General features: G+C 41.7%; 1 protein-coding gene across 15 annotated transcripts in view; it reads left to right on the top strand.

Moving 5' to 3' along the window:
• The window catches only part of RBFOX1 (RNA binding fox-1 homolog 1), a 1765957-nt gene that overhangs the window by 43141 nt on the left and 1695088 nt on the right, over positions 1 to 27728 (top strand). The window lies entirely within an intron of this gene.

The raw sequence follows: 27728 nt of genomic DNA on the forward strand, positions 1-27728 counted from the left end.
ATTCTGTGGTTCTATAAAAAATCTTTTTGATCCATTTGCCATGTACAAGAACTAATTGTGGCAGCATAACTTATCTATATAGGAAAGTCTACTAACATTGGACCTAAATTGTGCTGGGGCTCTTTAGCTTTTTATTAAGATCTCTAGAAAGATGTGTTGTAGAGTCTTTTATTTTCCCCTAGTAGACATATTGTTTGGGAGGTTAGAGTGTGTCCTTGGGTCTGTCTAGAAATAATTATACCAATTTTATATTTGCTAGAGATTTTGCTGTATATGTGTACCCTTTTATTTGGTATATTGAATATAATGTGCTTGAAATAAAATAATTGAATTGTGATACAATATGGAGAATAATATTTTAAAGCATAGTTTGTGTTGGTATTATTTGTGACCTCCCCTCCTCCTTCCCCCTCCCCCCACAAATAATATATTTCTGCATGAAATAACTTAAATGTTTGGGTGCTGCTTATCTTGCCTTCCAGGTCCTGTTCATGATCTATCTCTACATATGCAGAAGTCTGAATGTGATATTTAGATTAAATTATCAAATCTACCCATGAAATTCCCAGAAAAATCCCAGAAAATCATCTGAATAGTTCATGTTTCCCAGAAGAGGTCTGTTTTCTGCACACGCGCTGTTTCCATTGCTGTTGCTGCAAGTTTTTCCTAAAGGTTCAAATTATATTTAAATGACCAGAAATGCATAAAATGGTTGCAAATTCATTATTCTGGCTCATTAGTTCTTCTCATCTTCAAAACTTTCACAGTGTAATTATAGTAATAAAATGAATGCAGCATGGGTCTAGAGTATATTAGGACAAAGTTTAAAAACTTGTATTCTAAGTAAATTCTCATGCTGCATGTTTACCACTTCAGGCTGACTGTAGCATTGTTGTTATCCTAAGTATAAAGAGAAAACAATGATATTGAAGATACTAATCTACTGCTATTGAAATGTTAATGGAACTCCTTAGCATGGCTGTATGAAAAGAAGGTCTTCAGTATCTCAGAAAAATCAACAGTTTGTAAATGTATTTGTTATGGATCAGGACCTAACACAAGAACTATAAAAATTTTCCATGAAATGAAGTTGTTAAAATCATCAGGTTCCCTTGAGAAAGAAAGAAAGAAAAAACATTATTTTCTGGAAACAGTTATATTGCAAATGTTTTGACTATTTTAGTGTATTGGTATTGCAAGAGTGTTCAGCTTCAATGCTGTAAATTTGGAAACTGTTTTCTTTGTCAGTCTGAAAATTATCTGTTCCTTTGTGGAGAGCTTAGAAATATCTTCAGCAAAAGGAAAACAAAATGGAGGGAAGATTGAAAACAGACTAGTTCAAGTTGGTTTACAAAGTTTAAAATACAGAACTATTGAATATGTTCATGAAGACTGCTTACAGACATTAAAAAAAAAAAACAAACCCAACAACAAAGAAACAAAAATGTGCTTTACTAGAAGCGGCAGCACATTAATTCGACCTGGTTTTGTAGTGTCTGTATTGATCGGGCACTTCAATGGGACTTTTTGGTGCTTTTATCTAATAGTTGATTTAGTCAGCTATTAAATAAAAATACCAAACCCCCCCCCCACTGCAGTGCCCAATCTATACAGATGTATAGATATATACAGGTTCAGCTAACACAATGCTGCTTCTGGGCATGCACCAGGCTTGGTGCGGGGTCATATGGAGTTTAAAGTAAAGCTCTTTTTCTTTTATCTTTTTTTATTTTTTTTTTAATGTCTGTAAGCAGCCAAATATATTAACTAGGGAAATAGATTATTCTTCGGCCAGTTTTGCAAAAACAGATGATGATTGTATATGGCTCAAGTATTGGATCCCCATTAAACAGGCCTGATTTTAGAGAGCAGTTACTTGGCTTAAATCTTAGAGAGAAATGGAGGTGAGGAATCAAAACCCATTATCAAAGCTAATAAGACCTCATCTACACTTAAGGTTTCCTGGAAAAGATGTGCTAAAAAATGAACTTATGACAGAGCAGTCATGGAGAAAATTGTGCCTACTATGAATTGCCCATATAGTGATGACTGGGCTTCTGAAAGAGCTGGGTTTTGTTTGTTTGTTTGTTTTTATGGCTGGACAGCCATTTATTTAATGGAGAATTGTACTTCCTTGGGACATGTGAAAGGCTGCACCTCTGAATGATAGATGTTTGTTGTGCTGAGAGAGAAATGTAGCTTTAAGCTACGAGATACAAAAGGATTTTCTTTTCTGTAATTTAAGTGATTATTTTAATGCAAGATTGTTGACACTTCATAGTATCCAGCTAGATGTGTTTTGTGTAGATATTTTTTTTTAATTTGGTGACTTAATTTTTTAGAATAAAATTAATTTTCTTTTTTTCTGACAACTGCAGCTATATATAGGATATTTTTACAGGACAGAACTCATGGATCAGGAGTGCTGGAGAAAAAAACAGAATCTGAAACTGGCAATTGTAGGCAAGGGTGGAACTAAGCAATCAGGTTGGTTTTGGGCATAGTTTATATGCCCTGGTCATGCAGTGGGACTGGGGTGGAACAGCAGCCAAACTCTGCTTCCTGGCAGCCCCAGTGGTGGCTCCTCCTAGCTGTTGCCCACACTAGACCTGGCCCCCCACTGTCTGGGCACCTTGGCTTATCTGCCTCAAACCAACTGCCAGTGGTGCCAGACAGAGTGGGTGGGTGGGGTCTCTGTGAAGACTGGATTGGGACCTGTGTGGGCAGGGCATGCTCAGCCAGACAGATGGGATGAAGCTGCAAGTGGGTGGGGAGTGGCATCTGGGAACAGGACAGGTTGGCAGGGCCAGGGATTGTAGGATGGGTAGGGTGTAGATTGTGGGGTGACAGCACAGGGTCAGGGTAAGAGCCATAATCCACTGCCTACATGTCCCAGTTATGGGTGTTGGTTCCACAGGGCTGGTTTCCATGGAGACCTGGGATTGGCAGGCAGTGACAGCACAGCGCCAGGCTCTGGGGCAAAGCCACATAGGGAGTTTTGGTGAGCTGTTGCAGGCTGGGGGATGTAGGGGGTGCTGAACCAGCCTGCAACAACTCAGCAAAACTCCCTAAGTGGCCTTCCCACCCAAATAACTGCCCACCCCTGAAATAGAGTATAATTTGATTTTCTTTGTGACCTCTATGTGGAACTGGAGGTATGTTTCATTTTGAACTTTTCAGGAATGAGGCCCATCTGGCTCTATCTTCAGTGAAAATTTAGATTGTGGTTGGTCTAGTGTGGTGCACAAGACCAGGCAGAAGAGCTGAGACAGGAGCAGATCCAGGAATAAGGCAAGGGCAGGTGCAACCCACCAAATTGACTGTGCCATGCATGAATAGTGAGCTGTGAGCTCACCAGCACTGGCAGTGCTTACCACCTGGGCTCTGAAGACATGAGAAAGTAGGGGCTCCAGCCAGACCCTACCCCAAAGAGCTCACAGGTGGCATGGTCAAAAGAGCGTGTGATTGTGTTGTTGGACCTCCCTTACTCTGGATCTGCCCCTGGGTACAGGCAGCTTCTGCAACTGTTTCCCCATAAATGGCAATGGGAGACCTCTGTTTTCATAACCTGAACAGGATTCCATTATGGGAAGAATGAGGAGAAAAGTATGAGGCTCGGAGTGAAGAGAAAAGTGTGAAGCTGAACACAGGTCCAGGTTTAGCACCATGGGGACTGTGGCTTGCAGGTTTCTTCCAGTGCAGCCAGGTCAGGGAGTGCCTGCAGTGCTTCCTGGTACTGTCTGTCAGGGAGCAGGTAAGAGAATTACAAGAGGATATGGAGAGGCTCCAAAGCATCTTCCACCATGAGGAGTTTGGGCTCCCAAGGGAGGTGGTGCTCTCCCCTACCCTGGGGGTCTTCAAGAGGAGGTTAGATAACCATCTAGCTGGGGTCATCTAGACCCAGCATTCTTTCCTGCCTATGCAGGGGATCGGACTCGATGATCTATTGAGGTCCCTTCCAACCCTAACATCTATGAATCTACGAGTTCATTGATTTGGATGCTAGAGAAGACTTCTGGGACTGTGGAGGAAGCAATGCCAGTAGCAGTGCTAGAGAAGAGAGAGGACGTAGACACCCAAGAAGGTGGAAGCTGAAGACTTGTGACTTCTGGCAGCGAGCAGAGATATTCATCTCCACCTGCAGTGGGTTGCCTGCAGAACAGATATGCAGTCCTAGCAAGAGAGAGGGAAGAGCATGTTCCATTGGTGGAAGACAGGCCAGGCCTCACCAAGGTGGATGGATCAAGATGACCACTACCAAGAAGAAGCACCGGGTAATGGTGGCTGGAGACTCCCTTCTGTGGGGGATGGAGGGAGCCATCTGCCAACCTGACCTGTCGTCTTGGTAATTCTGTTGCTTGCCTGGATCTGAAAAGTCATGGAGGAACTGCTGAGGCTCATCCAGCCCTCTCACTACTACCCCATGCTGCTCATTCACATGGGCACCAACAATACTACCAGGGGAGATGCTAAGCATATCAAAAGTGACTACAGGGCTCTGGGTGCAAGGTTGAGGGTGTCTGGGGTTCAGGTTGTGGTCTCATGGATCCTTCTGGTCAAGGGAAAGGGCCCAGGCAGAAGCAGATGCATCCTGCAGATCAACACTTGGCTGCACAGGTGGTGTCATGAGCAGGGCTTTGGCTTTTTCAAACATGAGATGTTCTTCCAAGAAGGATTGCTGGGAAGAGATGGGATCCACCTGATGAAGAGAGGGAAGAGCGTCTTTGCAGACAGACTCGCTAACCTAGTGAAGAGGTCTTTAAACTAGGTTCAGCAGGGGATGGAGACTAAACCCCAGAAGTAAGCGGGGAAGTGGGAGACCTGGAGGAAGAGCAAACAGGAGGGGACAACAGGGGAGGTTTTCTTGTAGTTCCTGAGAAATCAGGAGAACTAGCTAGTTACCTCAGGTGCCTGTACACAAATGCACAGAGCCTGGGAAACAAGCAGGAAGAATTGAAAGTCCTTGCTGATTCATGGCACTGATGTGATTGGAATAACAGATAGTGGGATAGTTCACATGACTGGAACACTGTCATGGATGAGTACAAACTGTTCAGGGAGGACAGGCAGGGGAGAAGAGGAGGAGGAGTTGTACTTTACATAAAGGGACCATATGGTTGCTCAGAACTTAGTATGAAGCTGGAGAAAGGCCTATGAAAAGTCTCTGGGTTAAGCTTAGAGAGGAGAGCAATGAGAGTGATGTCATGGTGAGGGTCTGCAATAGACCACCAGACTAAGAGGAAATGGTGGATAAGGCTTTCTTCAAACAGCTAAAGGAAATTTCCTGATCACAAGCCCTGGTTCTCATGGGACTTCAATCACCTTGACCTTTGCTTGGAGGGCAATGTAGCAATGTACAGGCAATCCAGAAAGTTTTTGGAGAGTATAGGGGACAGCATCCTGGTGGAAGTGCTGGGGAGGCCAACTAGGGACCATGCTCTTTTTGACCTGCTACTTGCCAACGGAAGAATTGGTGGAGAATTTAGTAGTGGATGGCAACTTGGGCAGCAGTGACCATGAGATGACTGAGTTCATTCTGAGGAAAGGAAAGATAGAGTGCAGCAGAGTAGCACCCTGGACTTCAGAAAAACAGACTTTGACTCACTCAGTGAACCCAGGGGCAGGATCCCCTGGGAAGCCAGTCTGAGGGGGAGAGGAGTCCAGGAGAGCTGGCTGTACTTTAATAAAGCCTTACTGTTAGTGCAGGAAGACTAGCAAGTATGGCAGAAGACCAGCTTGGCTTAGTAGCAAAACTCTTCAGTAAATTAAATCACAAAAAAGAAGCTTATAAGAAATGGAAACATGGACAAATAACTGAGGAAGAATATAAGAGCATTGCTTGGGCATGCAAGAATCAAGTCAGGAAGACCAAACCACAATTGGAGTTGCAGCTAGCAGGAGATGTGAAGGGTAACAAGAAGAGTTTCTACAAGTATGTTGGTAGCAAGAGGAGAATCAGGGAAAGCGTGGGTCCCTTACTGAATGGGGAAGGCAATCTTGTGACAGTGGATGCAGAAAAAGTTCAGTGCTCAATGCCTCTTTTTCCTCAGTCTTCACAGGCAAGATCAGCTCCGAGACTACTGCACCTGGCAGCACAGTTTGGGTGAGCAGCCCTCAGTGGTGAAAACACAGGTTAGGGACTACTTAGAAAAGCTGGATATGTACAAGTCCAAGGAGTCAGATGGGATGCACCAAGAGTGCTGAGGGAGTTGGCTAATGTAATTGCAGAGCCATTAGCCATCATCTTTGAAAACTCATGGTGATCAGGAGAGGCCCCAGATGATTGGAAAAGGGCAAACATAGTGCCCATATTTAAGAAAAGGAAGAAGGAGGATCCAGGGAACTACAGACCAGTCAGCCTCACCTCAGTCCCTGGAAAAATCTTGATGGAGATCCTCAAGGAATCCATTTCTAAGCATTTGGAGGAGAAAAACATGATTAGGAACAGTCAGCACAGATTCACCTGGGGCAAGTCATACCTGACCAGCTTGATTGCCTTCTATGATATGACTGGCTCTGTGGATGCGGGGAGACCAGTGGATGTGGTGTTCTTTTATTTTAGCAAGGCTTTTTATACAGTCACCAACAACATTCTCACAGGTAAGCTAAGGAAGTATGGTCTGGATGAATGGACTGAGGTAGATAGAAAACTGGATGGAACATTGAGCTCAGAGGGTAGTAATCAATGGCCCAATGTCTAGTTGGTAGCCAGTATCAAGTGGAGTGCCCCAGGGGTTGGTCCTGGGACTGGTTTTGTTCAGTGTCTTCATCAATGACCTGGAAGATGTCAAAGAGTGTACCCTCAGCAAGTTTGCAGTTGATACCAAGCAGGGGGGAGTAGTAGATACACTGGAGTGTAGGGCTAGGGTTCAGAGTGATATAGAAAAATTGGATGATTGGATCAAAAGAAATCTCATGAGGTTCAACAAGGACAAGTGCAAAGTCCTGCACTTAGCACGGAGCAATCCTATGCACTGGTACAGGCTTGGGGGCTGACTGGCTGGGCAGCAGCTCTGCAGAATAGGACCTGGGGGTTACAGTGGACAATAAGCTGAATATGAGCCAACAGTGTGCCCTTGTTGCCAAGAAGGCTAATGGCATCCTGGGCTGCATTGGTAGGTGTGTAGCCAGTAGGTCAGGTGAAGTGATTATTTCCCTCTATTCGCACTGGTAAGGTCACATCTGGAGTCCTGTCTCCAGATTTGCTGCCCCCCCCCCCCCCCCGCTACAGAAAGGATGTGGACAACTTGGAGAGAATTCAGTGGAGGGCAACAAAAATGTTGAGGGGGCTGGGGCACGTGACATATGAGGTTAGGCTGAGGGAACTGGGCTAATTTATAGTTTAGAGAAGAGAAGACTGAGTGGGGATTTAATAGCAGCCTTCAACTTTCCACTAGGAAAGGGGGGGTTCAAAAGAGGATGGAGCTAGACTGTTCTCAGTAGCAGATGACAGAACAAGAAGCAATGGTCTCAAGTTGCAGCAAGGGAAGTTTAGGTTGGATATTAGGAAGAATTTTCTCACTAGGAGGGTGGGAAAACATTGGTACAGGTTACCCAGAGAGGTGGTGGAATCTCAGGACACCCAGGAAAAAGCCAACCTACTAAATGGGTAGTTTGCATCAGTCTTTCACCAGTCCAATGGGACGCCTCTGCCCACCGTGGAACAGGGTGGCCCGAGTGAGGGAGATTCCTTGCCCTCCATCAATGCTGACCTTGTGAAGGAGCACCTTGAGAGGTTAGACACCTTTAAGTCAGCTAGCCCTGACAATATGCACCCCAGGGTACTCAAGGAGCTGGCAAGCATCATAGGTCAGCCCCTGGCATGAATCTTTGAGAACTCCTGGCACTCTGGTGAAGTGCCCAAAGACTGGAAGAAGGCCAATGTGGTGCCTATCTTCAAGAAAGTGAGGAAAGTGGATCCAGCAAATTACAGGGCCATCAGCCTGACCTCTATCTTGGGGAAGGTCTTAGAAAAGATTATCAAAGAGGCCATTCTTAATGAACTGGCTGATGGCAACTTCCTGTGGGATAGCCAGCATGGGTTTGTTGCGGGTAGGTCAGTCATGCTTGACCAATTTTATTTCCTTTTATGACCAGGTAACCTATCACCTGGACAAGGGAGAGGAGATTGATGTCATATATCTTGACTTCAAAAAAGCCTTGGATCTGGTATCTCATGATCACCTCTTGGCAAAACTGGCCAACTGTGGCCTCAGGTCCACCATGTTCCACTGGCTGGGGAATTGGCTCCTTGGTTGGACCCAGAGGGTGGTGGTTGATGGAAGTCAATCATCATGGTGCCCTGTGACCAGTGGGGTCCCCCAAGGCTCTGTCCTTGGACCTGTATTGTTCAACATCTTCATTAATGATGTGGACATTGGAGTCAGAAACGGATTGGCCAAGTTCACCGATGATACAAAACTTTGGGGTAAAGCATCTACACCTGAGGAGAGGAGGGTGATCCAGGCTGACTTTGACAGGCTCAGGAAATGGGCGGACGAAAACCTGATGGTGTTTAACACCAAAAAATGCAAGGTTCTCCACCTTGGGAGGACAAACCTGCAGCATCCTTATAGGCTTGGCAGTGCTACATTGGCTAGCACTACGGATGAAAGGGACTTGGGAGTCATGATTGACCACAAGAGGAACATGAGCCTTCAATGTGATGTTGCAGCTAGTAAAGTGATCCTCCATAGATGCTTCCCAAACAAATCCCAGGACGTCATTCTTCCATTGTACTCAGCCTTGGTGAGGCCACAGTTGGAGTACTGCGTCCAGTTTTGGGCTCCACAATTCAAAAAGGATGTGGAGAAGCTTGCAAGAGTCCAGAGAAGAGCCATGCGCATGATCAGAGGTCAGGAAAACAGACCTTACAATGACAGGCTGAGAGCTATGGGACTCTTCAGCCTGGAAAAGTGCAACCTCAGAAGTGATCTGATGGTCAGCTATAAGTTTATAAGGGGTGTCCACCAGTATCTGGGGGAACGTCTGTTCACCAGAGTGCCCCAAGGGATAACAAGGTCGAACAGTTATAAACTCCTGCAAGACCATTTCAGGCTGGACATAAGGAAGAATTTCTTTACTGACTGAGCCCCCAAGGTCTGGAATAGCCTGCCATCAGGGGTTGTTCAATCACCTACTTTGAACGCCTTCAAGAGAAAACTGGATGCTTATCTTACTGGGATCCTATGATCCCAGCTGACTTCCTGCCCCTGGGGCAGGGGGCTGGACTCGATGATCTTCCAAGGTCCTTTCCAGCCCTAAAGTCTATGAAATATATGAAATCTCTATCTTTGGAGGTTTTCAAGACCTGAGTAGAATAAGCTTTTGCTAGGATGAACTAGTAAGGGATGGTCCTGCTTTGAGCTGGGGGTTGGACTAGATAACCTCCTGAGGTCCCTTCTAACTCTAATTTTATATGATTTTATGATTGTGCCCAGAGATTTTTGCATGCCCTGTGTGGCAGAAAGCCAAGTTTCTCTATTGCCCTTGGTTGTTGTACAGGGACCAAGTCAACAAAGAATAGGAGCAAGGTCAGATTTTCCGTTTAGTGTAAAATTGACCTAGATTCTCTTAAGTTAATTCCAGACCAAATTTTATGTCAGTGTGAATCCTGAAATTGAAGATGTAAGATTATTATCCCAGTAGCTCAAGAAATGCTCTTCTGATTGCAATGCTACTGCTCCTTCAGTGCAGATCTTCAAGCTATGTCTACCTAGGAAACATGCATGCACCTACGTAGTAAAGACACAATTCTCTACAAGTAAGAAATTGGTGCAGAAATATTTATTTTTATGGCAAATTTTCTTTTTACTACCTGTAATAGATATTGGAAGTGAAAGTTCATGATATAGTAATGAACTGTGTGGCTAAATTAAGAATTTTAAAAATCTCATTTAGGACTTAGCCATGGGCTTAACTGCTTTGCTCAATCGGGCCTAAATGCTGTATGTACATTAATAATCTTCAAACATATTAATTTTATGCTTTCTAATATTCTTCCTGAAATGTGTATTCCCAAAACAATACACATCCTGTGCAACACCTCCATGCTTCATTGTCTGAGTTCAAGAAAGTAGGATCACTGAGTTGTGAGCATTCATTGTTTGTGTCTGATCACAGCTGCCTTAGCATACAGTAAGTAGGTGGTTTATCTTAATCTCAGGGCTAGAGACATAAATGCTATTAGATTATGATTGCGATTATAAACATGCTACTTTAGTATCTTGGTTTACAAGTCTAGGTAATAAGCACTGTAAAAATATAAATAAAATTTATGTAGAAGTGCAATATTAAATCAAATTTTTAGTTGTCCTGTTGACTGTTCTGAGTGAGGCAAGCCATCAGTGATAAATTCATGAGACGGGCTGGCTTCAGAGGTTTAAGTAACGGGAACTTTTTTAATAGCTTTAGTTGTAAACTAAATACAGAAGAGAATGAATTGTGTACAGAATAACAAACAAAGTACAGATGGGTCATTGATTAAATATGTATTTTGAAATGTTTGCCTTCAGGTAAGATGCAAGTTTTCCAGGATTTTGTAGTGGGGAGTCTTTATTTTCCCTAAACAAATATGCCTGAGCATGATTGAATTCTCCCTAGAAAATAGAATTAGTAATAAATCAAATGTTTTTATAAACCCTACAGCAAAAACATACTTTATTTTTGATGGATTATGTTAGAAAGTAAATTAGTTTTCATAGTGATGGATATTTAAGGGCATGTTCTAATATTAACACTGTTTGTGCATAGCATGCCTTAGTTGTACAAGTTAAGAGCTGTATGATGTGGTCTGTTATATGTTGCTTAGTTAGTCCTGTGTGTAGGAAGTGTCCATAAGTAGGATGAAAACAAAAATGGAAATTCATAGAGTAAATGTTAGAACTTCATATTATTTGAATAATATTTATTTTTTAGATTATTTAATAATATTTAAGGACCCAGAAATAGGATGTTTTACTAATCAAGAACACTGGAACTGGTTATGGACTTCATCTGATTTTGATGTCCATTACTATAGTGAAAAAAACTAGAATAGAATTCCACTGAAGTCAGCATAAATCAGCATCTGTCACTGTCTTATTTCATCTCCTCTACGGGGTGAGAACTTGAGCACAAGGAGCATTTTCTTTAGAAAACAGAAATGATACGGTGGTCAATGGTTGAAATGGTAGTTATTTATGCTAGGACTGTTATTATTAAAAAAATTGATCTCGAATAGCTGCACAATTAAAAAAAATAGTTGGTGTGGGTGTGGGGTTTGGAGCCCAGAGAGGTGTGATCCCCATACCCTGGCAGGATGCATGGTCCTGTGGGTCAGGAGTAAGGGGCAGTAGCAGGGCTGCAGAGGCTGTGGCTTGGGAGTGAGGGGTAGGGGCCATGTATGGGCATATCACTTCCCTCCCCCAATCATACTATACCTCTCCACACGTTTCCTCTTTTTTTAAACAAAATATGGTAACCCTACAGGAACACAGCCCTGTGGCATGCAGAGTAGCGCCCAGCAGGAAAGTCTGTGGAGGGAAGGGATGGGGAGGAAGATTAAGGCCCCTACAGTGAGGGAGGGAGTGGGGCAGGGGCAAGGCCTGGGGTGAATAGGGCCTTGTGGCTGGGACAGATCGGGGGATGGAGCTGTGGGTGGCTCATCACGGAGTGTGGGGAAGGTGTGGCTCCCCACCACTAGGTGTAACTCTTGGGGAGGAATGTGGAACGTGTGCCTTCCCAGATTTGTTCACAAGACAGAGGCAGGCTGCCCACTGCTGGCTGGGGCTCTGTGCCTTGCTGCCTTTGCCCTGGGGGCTGTGCAATGCCATGTTGTGCCTATCACCACCAGGTGGGCAAGGGACATGCAGTAAGGCCAGTGCAAAGCTTGTGGGGCAAAGGCAGCAGGGTGCAGAGCCCCAGCCTGCAGTGGACAGCCTGCCTCTCCCTTCTGAACAAATCTGGGGGGCACATGCCCCCCTTGACTCCCCTGGGGGTGTGCACAGCAGTGGGGAGCTGTGCCCCTCCTTGTCCCTAGATGAGCCACCTGTGGCTCCATCCCATGACCCACCCTGGCCCTGTGGCCCCATTCACCCCTGGTCCTGCCCCATTTCTTCCCTCACTGTGGGGGCCTCAATCTGCCCCCCCCCCCCGCGCCTTTGCTCTATCCCTTCCCCTCCACAGACTTACCTGCTGGGCATTGCTCTACATGCTTCTGGGCTCTATGTTCTTGGCTGCATGCATATTGTGGCTGCATGCATGTGTGTGCCTGTCCGTGCCTTTGCACTCCGCCCCCCTCCCGCCCCCTTCCTGCTGCAGCAGCCCAGAGCCCATGCCCAGGCTGCCCTGTGATCCTCCGCGCTGCTAATGCTGCCCTGCTAGGTGGCCTGGAAGCAGCAGTAATGGCAGTGGAGCGAAGCCTGGGTGTGGGATCCAAAACCATGTATGTGATTAACGTGTTAAAAAAAAATAACACAAGAACCAACTAACTGTACACATTAACGGCAATTAATTGACAGCCCTAATTTATGCATTTCTACAGAGATGGTAAAAAATCATTTGTTGTAGTACAAAACAACAATAAATTATAATCTTGTTACTTCAGGTGACTGTACCATTTTTATAATTTTTTGCAGTTGATCTTGTTATATTGACAACAAGGAAGTTGTTGAATATTTTGAAGAAAAGCAAACTAAAGATATTTGGAGGTGGAAGACAGTTAGACATTAGAAAGACAAGAAATCATTAGATCCCTAATGTTAGGAGTGTCAGAGTTAATGACAGTTAGTGGAGTTGATTCAGAAACAATAGTAAGCTGCATTTTCCCTGTGTAACATTAAGTAGCTTCTTAAGCTCACTTTGGAGTACTTTCAATAGCTAACATATCAATGTTAGAGATGTATCATTGCCATCTGGTAATAGTTTGCAGCCAAGCTCACTATCTAAATAACATATATTTTGTAACTGAAGTGGACTTAAAGATGGCTCTCTTTGAGTTTAATTCTCCACACATCAGACACATGGTTGTGTGATATTTTTAACCACTATATTTATTGCTTTAGCAACATACCCAGTATGTTGGAGCTGAACAAAGTAAAAGTTTTAATTGGCAGATTTGCCCGTTGGACAGTGAACATACATTGTTGTCACAGAGTGTCTAGAGGAAATGTCTCGGGTATACAGGTTGTAGCCGTATTGGTCTATGGACAACAGGAATCAGAACTCATAGCAGAGGTGATATCTTTTATTAGATCAACTAGATATTTGCCCCCCGCCCCCCAAATCTTTATCTGCAAGCTTTCAGGTGCACACACCCTTTTTCAGGCACAGGAGAATGCCAAGATTGTAAAATTTCTCCTAGGAGGAAATGAAAATTCATATTTCACAGGTGAGCAGAAGGTATTGTAAGATTTCCTGGTTGGAATAATTCATTTTGTGCAAATTGGGTTCAAATGAAGGTTGGAACAGTCTTTTTACCATGAAGTTGTCTGGTGGCAAGCAGGATATGTAGAATTATGTTTCCTTCTGGTCATGATGTTTCCTATTTCCTACATGTTTCCATCATGTTGCCTTGCTCAGTACCCTCCTGACTGAGGACTCTGATCCGTTACTTCAGGGCTGTCCAGCTTCTGGCAGCTGGGGGGCCACATGCCATGTGGGCTGCTGGCACGAGGGGGCACACATTGTGCAGACAGGCATTCTCCTCTGACTCCCACTCACTGAGTAGGCTGACCAGTGCCTCTTCTACCGTGTACACAGCATCTGCAATCAGGCTGCCCCCTCTCCTGGTTCCATATGTTGTGTGGACAGCCACCTCTTTCCCTCCCCCTTCCATCACAGGCAGTCTGGCTTCCCTCCACCACACGCATACTACCCCCACCCCTCCTGGCTGTGTACACCACCTACACAGTGGTATAGTAGGCAGCCTGCTCTCTTCTTTTTTGCATTCCATCCTACTCCTGGCTGCTGGTGGAGGCCAACCTGGGCATTGGGGAGGGACACACCATAGTGGCTAGGGAGGAGCCTGCAGACTACTGACTAACCCTTCATGGGGCTGCATGCAGCGCACAGGCTGCCACTTGGACAGCCTTGCCTTACCCTACATTTGATTTAAAAAAGGAACTGGTATGATTCCTTAGTACAGCTCGATCCTGCTTTTGTCTTATATGCTTGAAAAAATATTTTTATAGTACTGAATCTGTATAGATAATTTTGTTTTAAGTACATTTATTTGAGTAAATAAATTTATTTCCTTTTTCTTGCTTAGCTATTTATGTATGTTATTAGCTTTTTGCTCTAGATCAAGTATGTTTCACTTAGATCAAGAGTGTCCTAGAGTTCCAGAGTTTTAATGCAGACCCATGTCTAGGAGTATTAGCCATGTAGATTTACTATTAGACCCAGCAATCCTAGGTAGTAGGTCTGATACTTGACCTGAGAGCTTCAGATAGGGCTTAAGGAGAAATTGCTTGAGTCCAAAACTCTCGTTCTGAAAATCACTGCTCAGTTGCTAACTCCTAGATGCCTAAATGCCACAGGCAACCATTTTTAGTAGTGTATTTTCACAAAGTTCTCCAAATTCCTAGAGTTAGTAGGTGCCCCAGATTGTCCCATCTAGCACTTAGCTCATGTCTAAGTGTGTTTGGGATTGTGAGTCTTTAGCCTAGTGGTTAGAGATACTCATCTGAGTAGCAGAAAACCTGGATTTTGGTGCCTGCTTCCATAGTTCTTTTTCCATTTTATCTACTGATAATTTAATGTAGAATATAGAAACAGTCCTGGGAACAGGGGGTGGAATCTGGAATCCTGGTATCTCCACTCTCCAGACTTGTAGTCATGCTCATTTTTGCACTTGTCCTGCCTGGTTCAGGCCTTTCCCCGTTGTTCTCCCCAGAACAGTTTGTAACCTTGTGGTTTTTCTGGAAGGTTGGAGTCAGGAGTTTGAATGCCTTTGGGTAGAGGAAGGAATTAAGCCTTGGTTTCCCACTTCTTTGGTGAGCCATTAGGCTATTGTATAAAAGGGTGACATATTCTTTTGTGTCTTGAAAAGAAGCGAGCACTGCTTAGTTCTTTGTTAGAAAAGGAACAGATTCCCACTTTTGGGAGGCAGTTCAAAGCTTACTATCCATGTTCAGTGTTTTGCCACTCGGCTGCATGCTAAACATATTAATTCCCTATGTGGCATCCTGGGTCTTTTGGATCCCTTTCTCAGGCATTTAATTTTCCTCATGAATTGCACTGGGAGCTTAGGCACCCAATACAGGGTTTTGAATTGGAGCTCTTGGATCTTAGTGTTGCTAGTGCCAACTAGCAGAATATTATAGAAAGGCCCAAAGAACAATATATTCTTTGTCTGTCTTTTCATGGTAAAAAACAAGAGACTAGTATGTTTAGACCACACAAGACATTATGGAAGGTCCTGTGTGAGATTAAAAACAGAATGACTGATTTACATGTACAATTAAAAACCCTATCATTCCAAACTATTGGAAAGAAAGGTAAAAGTAAGATTTTTAAATCTTATGTAGATCTTACTTTAAGGGAAATACTTGCACTTCTTGGTAGGTTCTTTGACCTAATCCAATATCAAAGATATATTCAGGTTATGACTGATAGTATTCAGATTATGACTGGTGAATTTTTTTCTTCACTTCTTTAATTCCAGTACTCTGTAAGTGAGGAGTTTTTAATTGAATGAGTAGGACTGACTAATTCAGTCTTTCCATCATATATAAACTGAGAAAAAATGATAAAACTTATGTATTTTTAGTAGATGTTTTATTTTGTAGTGTTGCCAGTTTTCTTAGTCATCTTGTTAGCAAAAATCATGCTTATAGTTATGTATAGCAGCTGCAGAAAGTCATTTTTAGTTGTGCATTTTTGGTCCTCAGTTCTGCTACTATTTAGTGGTGTGTTGATTTTTAACTATGTGAAAATGCGTTTTATCTTTGAGAAGGGGACACATTATAAGTAAGAGGGAGGGTTTTGACATACAAGCTTAAGCATTTGCCACAGACAGTTGCTTTAGAAATGATGTGAAAATTGTAACATTGCAAAAATGAAGAAAAGTGAACATCTGTGCAGCTTTTTTTATTCCTCTAGTTCCATTCTCTTCTTTCTCTAATTTTAGAAATATGTATTAGTCTTTATCCTGCTCCCAACCTTCATAAAATTCAGTAATGCTGAATCTGGCTCTCTGTGAAAAACAAATAAACATTACTTGATAAGACCTTCACTATATATCCTCCTTCTCTTCACTTTGCCCAATACTGCAAGTCCCACAGCAGCTGATGATGAAAAAAACAGGTGCAGCCAGAATGCCCATGTGGTGTTAAGGGTACATGGTTAGTGAGCTGGTTTTCATTACTTACAACTGGAACTGTCTTACAGCAAGGCTACACTGTCCTGGGCTCAGCATGTTCCCCTGTAGCCAGGAGGTGAAAAGAAATTTTCAGAGGGCTTTTATTGCTATATTCTAAAGTGTCTGTGCCATGGGAATTCTCTCTTGGCTGGAATTTCAGCTTTTAAGGGACTTTAAACCAACTCTGACTCACTTACATTATGAATTTTGAGATTTTCCAGTTTAGTGCCTTGGGACTCATCTTAGTTAATGATCATGATTTATCCCATTAAAAAAGAGATCCTCATGGTCTCATTAAAAGCTATTGGTCCTATACATGCTTGTCAATATTCCTCCTACTGTCTAGAAAGCTTACATGTGCATTAAATATATGAAATAACAGTTTATGGTTGCAATAGCCTAAGAACAGAGTAGTGTTCAAAAGAATCAGGTTCTGATATTCGTACATGAATCAAGCGTTAACTTAAGTCGAGATTCCATAAGAAACGTGGGCATAACAATGCCTAACTTGGATGTGTCTGGCATTGGAGTAGAATCCAGTTCTGGGCTAGGTACCCAGGCTCTCCATAAAACATACAGGGAGAGTTAGATGCTTCAGAAGCAACAAGAAAACACACAATAAACAAACTCGTCACACTAGCAGGGAGTGACCTAGGAGGATAGTTAGGATGGAAATGATAAAGGTAAATTTGTGTGCTTTGAGATTAAGTGATTTGAGTGACTTGAAGCTGGACTGATCCTTTCTCTCTGGTGAATTGACTAAACATTAGACTAGTCATGATCATTGTCATGAACCTTTACTTCATGAGTTATCCCCCTAAAATTATTGTATGTAAGGGTATCTAAAGCTGCCCCACGCTGAATTAAAAAAAAAATCTGCTTCAGATAGACATCAAATGAGTTTCACCAAGGTTGGTTAATTATTTAAATATTCACTTCTGAAGTGTAATTAAAGTCAGATAGCTTCATTGTAAAATAAATAATTTATAGTATCAATGGAGCTTTTTTCAGAATTTATTTCAGTCTCTCTCTTACAATACAACAAATTTTTTAAGTTTAGATTTGAGAAACTGATTTTCTTCACACCTTCAATTTAAAATATTGCTTTCTTATTTGGGCTAATTGCCTAGTTACAGTTAGCATAGGTAATGAAATAAATAGTGTAATTGCAGATGTACTAAACTATAGCTCTAAAGATCATCTGGGGAGAAAAACATTTTAGTACCTGATAATTAATTCTAGCTTAAAAACATTTTTCTTACTACTTCCTCCCAAAAAAATCAGTCCAAGTCTTTGCATGGCATTCCCCAATGTCACTGAAATCTCTGTGAGTCCTGTTCATTTAAACTTCTGTACGAATTTTTTTTTGTTTATTTATTTCACTCTCTTATCATATATTAATAGGTTCCCATCCAAACACCTCTGGGTGCTTTATGACGTTTGAAATCTCCAGCATTAACATTTCATTAATAACAATCAAGGAATTAAATAATTAGTCCATTTCTTAGCTGTATTTCAGACTCTTTTGGTTAACACAGAGGTGGGCAAAACATGGCCTGCGGGCTGAATCCAGCCCTCCAGACCCTTTTTTCCAACCAGTGGTGCCCCCCAATGAATTGCATCCCACCCAGCCCTGTTGCCTATGGGTGTGGGCGTGAGGTGCCCACGTGTACAACCCCCCAACATACCCTATTGGTTCTCACTCCCACCCTTTTTGGTGGAAGGGCTCTGCCGGGTGCGGCTCCTGCTGCAGCTAGAACATGCTCGCTTGGGGCAGCAGGTAGCGATGTGGCGGGGCTGGTGGCAGGGTGTGGAGTTGCAACTGGGCGGAAGTGGGAGTGCAGCATAGAGCCTACACCCAGAAGGGCAGTGGGAGCACAGAGCTCAGCTTGGCAGGGTGTGGATGTGAAGGTGAGGGGATGCCAACCAGGACAAAGTTATGTGTAGTTACTGTGTTCCACAACGTGTCTAGTTGGTTCTCCAGGCATCCAGTGCTACTGCACTTCTTCAGAGTGTCTGCAAGTCCACCCAACTTGGACTCATCTGCCAGTTTGCTAAGAATGCATTCAAACCCATCATCCAAATCATGAATTAAGATATTAAACAATACAGGACCCAGGACAGACCCTGGGGGAACCCATTTTGTATCTTTTGCCAAACTGCTGTTGATAACTATTCATTTGGCTTGATAATCCAGACAGTTATGTATCTGCTTGACTGTCAGCAAAGCTATCATGAAGGCAATCACTGTTTTTTCCAGTTACCTGCTGATGTAGCCTGCTGTCACAACCCTCCTTCCTCTGGCTTTGCCTCCTTTCTCACCTGCTGTACCCTGATGTTTTCCTTTAGGTTTGGGAGGCAAGTGGCAGGGTGGTCTGCAGGTGTCCTTGCTGGATGTGCTGCTCGCCATGTTTTCTCTGTCATCCTACTCCATCTTAGTCCTGGGATGTGCATCCCACTCTGCTACTCTTCCTCTTCTTTTTCCGCAGCTGAACTTTTCTGCAGAAACTGAGCCTGCTTGTGGGTTCTCCTCTATATGTAGAGTAGGGGTGTGTGAAATGTGCCATATTTGATTCGGATTCAGATTCAGCCCAAATTGGGGACAGTGATTCAATTAGTTGATTCAGATCACTGTCCCCAGTTTGATTTGGCCAAATCTGAACCTGAAGATTCGATGCTGATTCAGAGAATCAGCAATTTTCAGAAAACCAGCAATTCGGCCATAGACATAACTTTTAAATGTTTTTTTTTCTACATCCCACAAGGTACCAATTATGGCTTGCGAATACTGCAATGCTGGGGTGGATGGAGAGTCCCACAGGAACATTCCCCCCCCCCCCCCCCGTGCTTAACAGCAAACCCAGAAGTGGACTGCAAGTACTTCCTGTCCACTTCTGGGCCCGCTGGGGAGCATGCTGGCCCACTCCCCCCACCCCCCCACTTACCCTGGCTTGGCAGTCAGCCATGGTGGGACCCTGGGTGCCCACCCAAACCCAGGAGGCATCAGTTGCCAGGCCAGGGGAGCATGGAGGGGGGGGGCCCTGAGCACTCCCTGGTGGACATGGAAGTGGACTGGAAGTTGTTCTGGTCCACTTCCGGGTCTGCTACCAAGTGTGCTGGGGAGTCCCTCACACTCCTGTTGGACACTCCATCTGCCTCACCATCACAGCATTCATAAGCTGCCTTGGAACCTTGAGGTATGTAGAAAAAACATTTAAAGCTGTGTCTGTCTGAATCTCTGAATCTTTCCAAATCAATTTGGAGGGTTCCAATTCAGTTCAGAGAGAATAAAAGGTCTCCTCATTCGATTCAGAGGTTCAGCCACCGAATCAGGCCAAATCTCTGCTGAATGGAATTGGGGACCAAAGCTTCACACAGCCCTAGTTTTTGATGGATCGATTTAAAAAAAAAAATTTTTAAATGTAGTTCAGCCTGTAATCTAAAATGGAAAGTTATCTCTTTTGGGCCTACTGAAATATGTCATTTGAACCAAAATATGTCACTTGTAGGGCTTTTTACCCTTTCTAAATATAACTTAACATTTGAAATGATATGTTACTTCCAATGAAAAAATCAAAATGTTTGATTTTTGGAATATTAACACTTTTCAACTTCTTCAACTTTTTTGTGTTTTTTTTTTTCTTCTGAAGAAAATAGGCCATTTGGACATTTGTTCACAAATGCTTATTTCAATGTGCATATTTTTCATTAGTAAAATACTAGTTGAAAATGTTTGTCTACCTCTAACATACTTGCATTTAACATTCTCTGAATATTCCTCATTCAAAAAAAAGAAATGTAAGCAAATTAAGGTGTGAGGATAAGTATGGATATTTACCGGAACAAGATGAACAGCCTGTGAACGTTCTATATATTTGGAATATATTTAGTATTACATTTTGGGAGCACAGCAGAGGTGGTCATACTGGTAATATTCTAGCATTAGATATATGTCATTCAAAAGGTTGTTACCTGAAATGAAACATAATTTATTTCATCATTTAATCTGGTTTTAAGATAATGTTAATATGAATTATGATAGTTCCATATTTCTGTTAGATGAGGAGGGCATATTTATAATGCTTGCCCTAATAGATACAGCTTGAAAGAGAACTTGAGAGATGCTTAAAAGTCTCCACTTAGAATAAATAAATAAATGCTCCTTCAACATCCAAAACTTAGTTTAAATTTAACAGAAAAATGCAGCTAGTTTTAACTTAAACTGCCCATATGCTCAATACTTTGTTTATAAGACTGAACAGTGTTTTACTATCTTTAAAAAAAAATCATAATAGGGGAATAAAAACCTTAACAACTTTTAAAAAGGATGCCATTTGGAAAGCTGAAATGATTATAAAGGAAGCTGGCATTGTGACAATGACTTTAAGCCAGAATCTACACCTGCTAGTTACTGCAAAAATAGAGAATCTGCATTTTTGCCTTCACTGCATGATGTCAACATGAATTCTGTCAAATAATCAGCAAATAATGAATGCAGAGATTGGCACATCAAGAAATTGAGGTGTACGGGTAGACAGGTTGTTTGTGAGGTTTATGGTTGAAGTACAATCATAGATTATAGCTGAAAGCCATTTTAGTTTTAAAAGACTGAATAGCCAGTACCTACAATTGAACAATCAGCAAAGATATCTTGGGAATTGTATTTACGTGTTGATTGGGAATATAGCATGGACCAAACTGGGCAAATGGGTATAGGAATATTAGTTTTCAGTTTACCCCAGAGAGACTTATGGTAACTTTTTAATAAAATTGGATTGAATGGGATCTTCAGACCTCAAATGCTTGTCTAACATCAATTTAAAATCTTCCACTGGCAATCTGTTTCAGTGTTTAATGATCCTTATAATAAGAAAGTTCTTCCTAATAGCTAACTAAACTTTCCTGTAAGTCCCATTAGTTCTTGCCCTGTCCCTAATGGAGACAGAGAACTGTTGACTAGCATCCCCTTTTTCTATTTGAAAGCTGTTATGGAATTAATTTCAGACCATTTTTCAATTTTTTTCAAGGTCCCTTTGATTCCTAATCCTGTCTTCTAATGTTTCTGCTAAATGGTGTTGGGCTCAGACCCTCTTGTTACTTCCTTTCACTGTATTGTTGAGTAATTAATGACTACACGTTGAGAGTGATTATCTAACTGGTTGTTCATTCATGCTAAAGGCATTTCATCTATGCCAGGGGTATCCAACTCACCTGTCCTAGCTTGGATCTGGACTACAGGGCTCCTTTTGGGCCAGATCCAACCCAGGGTACAGGGTGGCTCTTGCAATGGTGGCTCTGCTTCTGACGTGTGCTGCGTGCTGGGCTGGAGCTGCTGCTGCCAATATGTGTTTCATGCCGGAACAGCTACTCTGACTCCACTGACCACACAGTAGTGATAGCTTTAGCTCTGAGTCTAGCACGGGGTACACAGCAGTGGCAGCAGTGATGGGACTGTGGGGGTGGTAATGGGAAAAGTGGTCAGAGGGCAGTTGGGGCTGTTAGCCCTCACTTACCTTCCTGCCACTGATTGCTGTGTCTGATTTCCCCTGTAATTCAGCGAGCCACTCCCACTTCTGGCCATGTCCCCAACTGCAGGTGGCCTGTAGATCCAGACTGCAATCCATGTCTTTGACACCAAATCTACATACCATATGTCCTTAGCTTACTTTTAAGAATTATGGGAGATGAATGTCAAAAGCTTTAGTAAAGTTGAGATGCATCTCATCCACTATTGCCTCCCATCCACAAAATCTGTTATCTTCTCCATGGAGGAAACCACATGGGTGCTGTTGCTTATCAATTTGTTATTCTCTGTGTACTTACAAAATGATTGTTTGGGGATATGTTCCAGTGTCTTGTAAGGTATCTAAGTTAAACTAGCAGATCTGTAATTCTCCATTTTCTAAAATTGTCCTTTTCCATTTTTCTGTGACTTAACCTGGTCTCCATGAGTTCTCAAAGGCATATATTTTTAATGAGATCATATTTAAATGAGATAAAATTTAAATCAAATATCAATCAAATAATCATTTTTTAATAAAATACACAACCTTCACACTGGGATAAATATGTAATTTCATATAGTAAAGCAAATTCTGATAAGGCCAATGTTGACTAAAAGATGTTGCCATCAGAAAACATTTGGTTGCTTAACCTGAAAGTAGAGGTTTCTGTCTAGATTTTAACAGACTGATAGGTACATAACCACATAATGCATCCCCCGCCCCTATATTCCCTACTCACAATAATTGCTAGTAGTTTCTGTTGAAGGACTAGACCATTTAATGCATTCATTGTAATGCATACTCTCTTCTATTTTAGGAAATTGGTATATCGGCAGGGCAGAATGAGAAAATTTGCTTTATCATTGCTAATACATTTGCTTCATACATTGTCTATGAATCAACCAACTTCATCTGCCATTTTTATATACCTGTCATCTTTCATGCTCTAATTAATCCTTAAAAAATTATTATCCCTAGTGTCCTGGCCAAATTCCAAATAGGCAGTTAAATCCTGCCTACTTAAAATACCCCTGTAGTTACAATTGGATAAGTTATTGTGATAGATGATTGAACATGTTTTGTAAGTTTTCTGTGTCTTTTTATCAGTGTGAGATCTTTTGTAATGTAATGCTGCAAATATCCTATGCTGATGGAGACCACTGACCAGGACAGGTCATTAGGATGTCAAACTGAATTACTTTATGGCAGATAATGTTTGTTTGTTTTTTTCTGATACGATTTTACAATTCCTTGCGTTTCTCAGAACTGCATACTAGTTTTGTATTCTGGATGGATAGTGTAGTGTTTTATGCATGCATGTGAGATAAATATTGTACATGAAGGTGAATCTATAATGACAAAATATAGTTGAGGGCAAAAATCAAATATGACTATGGACCTATAACTACAGTTTCCAAAATATATTCATTTTAAAGCAAGTGAGCAAAAAGTTGTGTTATCTATTGAAATAGTGCTTAGGTCTCACAATATGGTGCACAGATGTTTTGGGGAAATAATAATTAATGCAAAAAACAATTCCAGATCAAAATAGAGGGAGAAAAAACAAAGTAAAGTGATGAAAGACAGATAAAATATTTGAAAAATTGGCTTCCAGATTTCACAAAGCACACACAACTGAGATTTGGCAGCACTATTTAACTTAATACAGGAAAAAAAATGTTATTATAAGGCAGCCGCATTTCACCTTCCACTGGTGACACTCTCTTATTTTTTCATACACTGCCAACTCTACTAATTCTTAGAAAAAGCTTTGAAATGCCATTACATACTCACTCAGGCAAACAGTTTAATTTTTTCTCTGGATCACGTAGTTGGGAGTACAGCTCAGATGGTAAATGTCTTTAGGTCCCACCCATTGCCTTTGTCTTTACTTCTGCTTTTCAGCTCTGATTAAGTTCTAGCTTACCTTCCTGCCGTCACTATGTGCCTGTTTCAAATTAAAGGGGTGGTTTTATCATGTAATTTGTCTATTTTTAAAACCAATTATTATGTTGAAACATGATTGGAATGATTGTTTTATAATTCAGCTCTATGCCATCCATGGTATCAATCCTTATGTAACTATTTATGAAATCATTACTACATGTAAACTGAAAATAATTTAATAGAAAATAGAGTTTTAATGTCACACAACTGAAAATTCATTCATCATGTGTTTCATGCATGGAGCTCTGTGCAATAATAAGGGGGCTCCATTTGGATTGCGAGAACTTGAATTTGTATTAGAAGGGCTATGTGCCACTTGCTTCTGCTTGCAGCCATGCAGTACACTGTGTACTTGGAGCTATTGCACAATTCTCCAAGCACATGGTGCTTCCTGGGGTTACCCTCGAAATCATTACCACTACAACTTGTGTTCCAAGCTGCAGGTTGTTACATCACCTTATCAATCCACACAACGTCCTTCAGTCAGCTGCGATGAGCGCAGTTGGATTTTAAAAGCCTTATAGTGGGTTTAAAGCACACTTGCAATAATATTCAAATGACTTTAAATTTTGCTCTTTGAGTGTCTGAATACCTTTTCCACTTGTGCATTTATTTTGTTTGCTGACTAAATGTTGTATCAGCCTGTTATACTAAAAAATTACCAAAGCCCGTTTTTATACTTGATATCTTCTTTTGTTGGTAGTCTGACTTCTATCCCTTTTCAGAAAATTGGTATGATCTTTAAAAACTCTAGAACAGGCTTGCCCAACATACGGCCTGTGGGCTGTCATGCGGCCCTCCAAGCTGTTTTCTGAGGCCCAAGGTGCTGCGATGGGAAATGAAAGTAAACACTGTACGTTAGGGGTTTTTTGGGGGGGGGGAGAGATGTGATACCGCTTCCTGTGAGGTCTTTGAATATAGCTTGCCGGCCCACTGGGTGATAAAAAGTTCATGATCCAGCCCCACATTCAAAAAGGTTGGACGCCCCTACTCTAGAAAAATGGAAATGTCGATGGTTCTCTTGTTGTAAGTCTCTCTCCTTCCTTGTATGTTAGATTAGCTTCTCCATAGGTTTTTAATACTTTCAGGCTTGCCTTTTTCAATTTAAGGGCCAGCAGCAATGAATCCTCACCCACGTGATCCTTGAATCTTTATATTACCCTATCTCTTACCTCTCCTTATTCATCAGTTCCTCCTGTCTCATTGCTTCTCTTACATTTATCACTGCATTTTTAAAACTGCCATGTATACCTCAGATTTTCCAGTGCTTTAACTTTTAGGTTGTATTTTAAATTTGAAGGGGCCAGGAGTTATCATTTTGTTTGCTCAATTAATTTGCTAAGGCATAATTAAGAAGTAATAATATAAAGAACTATATTATGCCATCTTTTTGTTTTGTTTTTTGTTTTTGTTGTGTTTTGCAAGTCACTATTCAGACTTACAACTGAGGAAGTGAGTGAAGCTTGTAAAATCTCAAGTTATACTGGTAAAACATAAGAAGGAGTTAAGCTATCTTGATTGTCAAAGCCTAGTTGAATTTGCTGTTCTAGCAGGTAAGCGTGGAGGGAAAGCAATAAACTAAACAACTTTGATCAGAAAACAGGAAGACAGCAAACATGGAATCACGCCATGCTGATTTATTAAGAAAGTTTTAAGAGAAGAATTTTTTTTAAGCATAAAAAAAAGAATTGTCAAACTGATGGGAGAAATTTCCAATATATATGTCTGGCTGCAAATTAATCCATACCCAGTATAGCTTAACTTTTCTTATGAGATCATGATCTATAAAAATGCCTTTTTACAGGGTCCCTGGGTACCCATCCAAGTGTAATACTGTTTTTCCCTTTGACCCCATGTTGGTGGTTCTGACATTTCTTCATATATGGTAAAAGAAGCAGAACAATTCAAAGACTGTTTATAGAGTAGGGATGGCCATCTTTAAAAAATAATAGAAAATTACTTTTTAGAGAGAAGGTAGACAAAAGACTTAAAATTCTGTCAGAGCAACTAATATATTGGTGACTCATTTGGCTAAGAGCACTTTAAAATAGACATGTATATCATACTCTGAGTATTTGAAGTTGTGAAACACAAAGCTGAAAGTTCACCTTTTGGAATCATACTTGCAGTTCTTCACCAATTTAGAGGAAACCATCTCAATAATGCCATGAATGGACAACCCAGCATAATCTAACACCCCGTGGAGTAGGCAGTTGATGTCTAATGAATGATCATAGGGAAGTAAAGCTGGAACAGAATTCATTAGGTCATTGAGTCCAGACCCCTGCCTAAGGCAGGAACATCTCTGGCTAAATCATTCCAGGCAAGTGTCTGCCTAATCTGTTCCTAAATCTTTTTTAAGGGTGGGGATTCCACAACTTGTTTAGTTAGCCTGTTCCAATCATTGATCACCCTTATCATCAGGAAGTTCTTTTTCATCTTCATCTTGAAGGTTTTTAAGGCCCAGCTAAACACAGCCTTGGCTGGGATGGTCTATTTGGGGATGGTCTGATTTAAGCAGAGGGTTGGACTAGATGACCTCCAGAGGTCCTTTTCAACCCTAACTTTCTATGATTCTTTGATCTCCAATCTAAATTTCCTCTGCTTCAGGCCTTTCCTCCTACTCTTCTTGCCAGTAGCCAGAGAGAAAAGTCCATCTTCATCCTCTCTATAATCAGCTTTCAGGTGCTTGATAACTGAAATAAGATTGCCCCCCAGGCTTCTCTTCTCCACACTAAATAACCATAGTTCTTTCAGACATTCCTCATAGGTCTTGCCTCCCACACTAGCTATTGTTGTTGCTCTCTGCTGGATTCTTTCCAACCTGCCTACATTCTTCTTGAAGTATGGAGCCCAAAATTTGATGCAGCACTGCAGGTAAGACTTCACCCATGCTAAATGGAATGGAAAACTCACTACCCTTGGTTTGCAAGTGATACTTCTGTTAATACAAACCAGGAGGCTGTTCACTTTTTTTTGCAACAAGAGTATGCTGTCATGTCATATTCAGCTTATGGTCCACTGTAACCCCCAGATCCTTCTCTACAGCACTGCAGCCTAGACAATCATTTCCAGTCTCTATTTGTGCATGGAGGTATTCCTTCCCAAGGGCATAACTTTTGCATTTGTTCTTGCCGAATCCCATCTGGTTGATTTATGAACTATTACTCCAGTCTATCTAGGTCATTCTGGATCCTAGCTGTGTGCTCTGGAGTATCTGCAACTCCACCCAACTTGCAGTTATCTGCCAGTTTGCTATGTATGCATCATCCAAGTAATTAATGAAGCTATTAAACAACCCCATAATCAGAACTGATTACTGGGGAACCTCATTCAATACCTTCTTCCAACTAGACTTTGAGTCACTGATGACCACTTATTGAGTACAATGATCCAACCAGTTATGTATTCACCTTACAATACTTTCATCTAGTCTGTATTTCCCTAGTTTGTTAATGAGAATGTCATGGGAAACTGCGTTAGAAGCTTTGCTAAAGTCAAGGTGCATCACATCCTCTGTTCTCCCAAACCATGGGTCTCATCATCGTATCATAGAAGGAAGTCAGATAGGTCATACATGACTTGCTTTAGCTCAATCCATGTTAGTTTTTCCTGATACACTTCTCCTTTAGGTGTTTCACAGTAGATTCCTTGAGGACCTGTTCCATGATCTTTCCAAGTACCATGGTGAGACTGACTGGTCTGTAATTCATTGGATCCTCTGTCTTCCCTTGCTTGAAGATGGACACTGTATTTTCCCTATTACAAATCCATTCCTTTTCCAGTGTTTATCTCCTTCTCAATCTTGTGGTCAACTGCACTTGTTATCTTGCAGTTGACCTTGTTCATGAAGACTGAAATAAAAAAGACATTAAATACTTCAGCCTCCTCTGCATCATTTGTAACTACGTTTCCTTCTGCTTTTAGTAAGGGAC

The sequence above is a fragment of the Alligator mississippiensis genome, chromosome 13 (genome assembly GCF_030867095.1).
Source record: "Alligator mississippiensis isolate rAllMis1 chromosome 13, rAllMis1, whole genome shotgun sequence".
Classification (NCBI taxonomy): domain Eukaryota; kingdom Metazoa; phylum Chordata; order Crocodylia; family Alligatoridae; genus Alligator; species Alligator mississippiensis.